Here is a 4380-nt window from a genome sequence, read left to right as displayed (position 1 = left end):
CCACTTGCTTTAGACCATGTTTTGAGCCAGACATTGATGCTATCTATATGGCACAGCCTTTCTTTCCCCTTGCCATTAACAGGTACTACTTCTGAAAAGGCAATAGTCTTTGCCATGTGTCTAATCTTCTTCCCTAGGTTTTGGAAATCTTTCTGTACTTTAATGATACCATGTCTGGCAAGGTCTTTGGTTCCCAGATGGAAGATAACATTGATATCAGAGTATTTACTTTATTCCATATTTGCTTTGACTATCTGGTTGGTATTTCTACTGGCTGAGGATGTTGGAAGGCATTTAATTGTTGTGTCCCCATCAAAATGATTTCCCAAATTGGTTCCTATGATGACCATTCCTCCTAGCTTAAGCAGCTTCCTTTTATTATGTTTGATAATGTTTAAGGGTTTCTGGGTACAGTAGGTGACTACATCCCTTTCAGACATCACCTCATTTTCCATTCCTGGAGCTTCTTCATTATCCAATGCTGAAAAGGTATTATATAAGGGCAATGGTGGGAGAGTGGGTATCTTTTCATCACAAGCCTTATTCTGCTAGAGCCCACTGTAATCCATTTATTCCTTGGTTTCTGAATCTTGGATGTCTGACTTCTCTGTGGGACTGCGAATGGATATTCAGGATGTGGCACAATTGGGGAAATTGGGTGTCAAATAGTCACATGTCTTGGGTTTCTGAATCCTCTGTGGGAGCTGGAGGAGATATTCTGCATGCTGCCAGGGAGGGGAGGTTTTCTGAAACCTGAGAAATTCCACTTTCAGATGAGTCATCTCCTTTTTCATTGCAAACAGCTGAAAGCAAATTGAACATTCCTTAAGTCTCCAATTTCACTTTACCACTTCAGGCCTCCCTTTTTTCTCTGATATATCTGAAAAATGTTCTGTCACCTCACTTTACCTCTTTGGCAATACTTTTTTCTGCTTAGCCTTTTGCTTTCCTGATTTCTTTCTTCATCTCCCTCAGTTTCACCAGATTTTCTCCCTTGTGTTCCTCCCTTTGAGATCCTTTATACTTCTTAAACACTATTCTTTTTGCCTTTATTTTTAAGCCACCTCCTTTAAGAACCAAATCAATTTATTTTTCTCTTACTTTTGTTTACTTTTCTAACATATACAACTGATTACTCACCACACTCACTAATCAGCTCCACACCAAACAAAAAGCAACAGCAGAATAAAACAAGATCTATTTGCAAAACAATAATCCAGCCACACAAAAGAACAGAATCAAAATAGAACTAAAGAAATATATATTGGGGAAAAATAAAGAAAAAAGTTATATTAAATTAGAGTTTTCAAACTTAGCCAATTACAAGTCAGGAATCAGGAAAGCAGCTCAGCCCTCAGCCAGCATACTGGTGATTTATCTGTAGTTCTACCTAAATTTTATTATTTCCTTGGTTCAATACCTCTTGCTGCGCAAGTGATTACACACCACACCCACAGTATGATGGGGGGCTGTTGTTCCACTGTAAATATTGCAAAGTAAGTTGAATCTTGACAGTAACACGGGGGAGGGGGGGGGGGAACGGGACTGTAACTGGGCTCTTCTGTTGTGCCCATACTTCAAAGATAACTGTTACTGAAGATATGAAATGTATGTTATTACATCTAATTGTAACCTATGGGGTCAAAATTTAAGTTGGATGGTAACAATTTATTTTTGTTAAATATAAAAGATGGGAAAAAGCTTTAAAAGTAAACTTTATGGTTACATTGGCTATCACAGTTTCAGGGTTCCCCCACTCTCAGTAAAAGTTGTAAGCTGATTGGGACTGTCAGAGCCCATGCTGGAACCTAGGAGCTGCTGGAAACTGTCAGTGTATCCTATCCATAGTAACCCAAGTGCTTGCTGCTAAGCTGGCAGGAAAGTTACTGAAAAGTGGTTAGTGCAAGTGAGAGGATCCTGTGAGAATGAGACAGAGCGGAAGGGTTTGAATGTCCCAGCTCTTCCAGAGCCTGCTCAGAAAACTTCCAGAAGTGTTCAAAAGCACAGAAAGGAAGGCACACACCAGAGAGTGTAGGAGTATTGTGTGTGTGAGTGTTTACAAAGTGTTTTAGTAGTGGGAATTCAGTATATTCCAGGTAATAACCAGGCTAGAGTAAGTTAATCCTGTAAGATTAATAAATGCGGCTGAATTGCATGTGTGTTCATCAGTCATTGATAGAAAATTCATGTGCTGCATGAACCTGAGAAGCAAGATTGTGAAGGGAGTTTAACTTCACATATCCAGTTCTATAGCTGTGAGCATTTCTTCTATACTTCTGTCTCTCCAGTAATAAGGAGAACAGAAGAAATTAAAATCCAGGAGAGAAGTTTATTTCCTGAGTGAGAAAAAGATACATTAATGACACCTGCTATAAGATAACCAGATCCTCTGTGAAATGAGGGAACAGAATCTTCAGTGATTTTTGTTACGCCCGTCGGTCGCAGACGGCTGCGACTGCTGTTGCTCACCTCTTGCCTCTCAGCTCTAACTCCATTGGGTAGACTTGCGGCCTGTGCCAGCTATTGCCGGCCTGTCTGCCCCTGTTCCCGGGCCTCCCTGGATGGTGTGGACACTGCCGACCTCCATCTTGCCCTTGGAGTTCGTTATGAGCGCGCGCACGCTCTCGGGCCAGTCTTAAGCACGTCATGGCGGGAACCTTGGCGGCGTCCCCCCGGCATACATCATTCATCAAGGACTCTTAAGCCGGCTGGTCCTGTCTGCCTATGACTTGGCAATGAGTTTCCTCATTGCTGAATCTGCTTCACTCACGAAGTACTCTGTTTTCCAGTTCCTGCTTCCTCGGCACGAGATGTCCCTGGTACCCGCTCCTTGGGGGCCCTTTCCTCGTCTCTGGCTATCCGCTCCTTGGAGGGCCTTGCGCCTAGGACTGCTGCCTGCCTCGTTCCTTGGGGATTCCTCTGGGACCATCTCTACTCCTACTGTGAGTATCCCGCTCTGCAGACCACTATCGTGTCGTCTCTACTGAGGAACCCTCATCGGTGTACCCCGCTCCGCGGACCACTACCGTATCTTCTCGACTGAGGAACCCTTGTCAATGTACCCCGCTCTGCGTATCATCTCTACTGAGCTATCCTCCGTGGGTATCCCCCATTTCACAGACTCTGATACCTCTGTGTCAGTGTGCCTTTTCTCCTACACTCCCCGCTCCACGGGCAGTGCTGCTCTTCTTCTTAATAAATACTCTAGACTTCTAGCTGTGTCTGATGTCAGCTGAGACCTCGCCTCCCGATGGTGAGGCTCATGGGACTCCTCCCCGTGGGCGGTACCATCTCTCACCTGGGCCCACAAATCCACAAATCCTAACAATTTTTTTGATGACGTATGTCTGGCATGCTAATATGGGACTTGAGGACCAATTTGCTTAAACTGCTTGCCTATGTTTACTCCTGGGGAAATTCTGTGCAAAAACATTTACAATTCTGCACACAAAAATTTAATATTCTGTGCACAAAAACTTAAAATTCTGCATATTTTATCATGGTCAAAATACAATATATATGATAGTCTTTAAGTAATTAATTTAAAATGTAATCAGAAAAAAAGTTATTACTTAAAGATGCACAGTTTTAAATATTTTGACCAGAATTTCCCTAGAAGTTTGCTGTTAGAATGTCTCTTCCAGCCTCTCTCTCTACTCCCCTGGACAGTCTCCTTTCACTATCTCTCTCCTCCCCCTCTAGGCTCAATCCCTTCCACTCTATCTCCACTCCTAGAGTTTGACCCCTCTCTCAGTACTGCACCTCACATAGGCTCCCTCTCTTCTTCTCTTTCTCTCTCACACACACAGACTCCCTCTCTAGTGCACATACTTCACCCCCTCATACAGGTGCCCCTCTCTCTCGTATCACACATTTCCTCATACAGGCTCCCTCTCTCTCTCATGCACACACACAGACACACCCTTATACAGGTTCCCTCTCTCTCTCCCGCACACACACCCACATAAGCTTCCTTTCTCACGCATACACCTGCACACAGGGTACCTCTGTGTGTCTCTCTCACACACCCCTGCACACTGGCTCCCTCTCTCACTCAGACCCCCTACATATAGGCTCACTCTCTCTCTCTCTCACACACACACACACACACACACACACACACACACACATCCCTTCATGCAGGCTCTTTCTCACACATTCACACATCCCTTCACACAATCTCTCTTTCTTACACATATACAAACCCTCATATAGGCTCCCTCTCTCACAAACAAACAAGCACCCTCAAATGCACACAATCCATTTTTCACACACACCAGCTCCCAATTTCTCACACACAAACACACTCCTTCACACACACCCTCATACAGGCTCCCTCTCTCACAAACAAGTACCCTCACATGTACACAATCCCTTTTT

The sequence above is a fragment of the Rhinatrema bivittatum genome, chromosome 3 (genome assembly GCF_901001135.1).
Source record: "Rhinatrema bivittatum chromosome 3, aRhiBiv1.1, whole genome shotgun sequence".
Taxonomy (NCBI): Eukaryota; Metazoa; Chordata; class Amphibia; order Gymnophiona; family Rhinatrematidae; genus Rhinatrema; species Rhinatrema bivittatum.
This window is presented reverse-complemented; position numbering follows the sequence as displayed.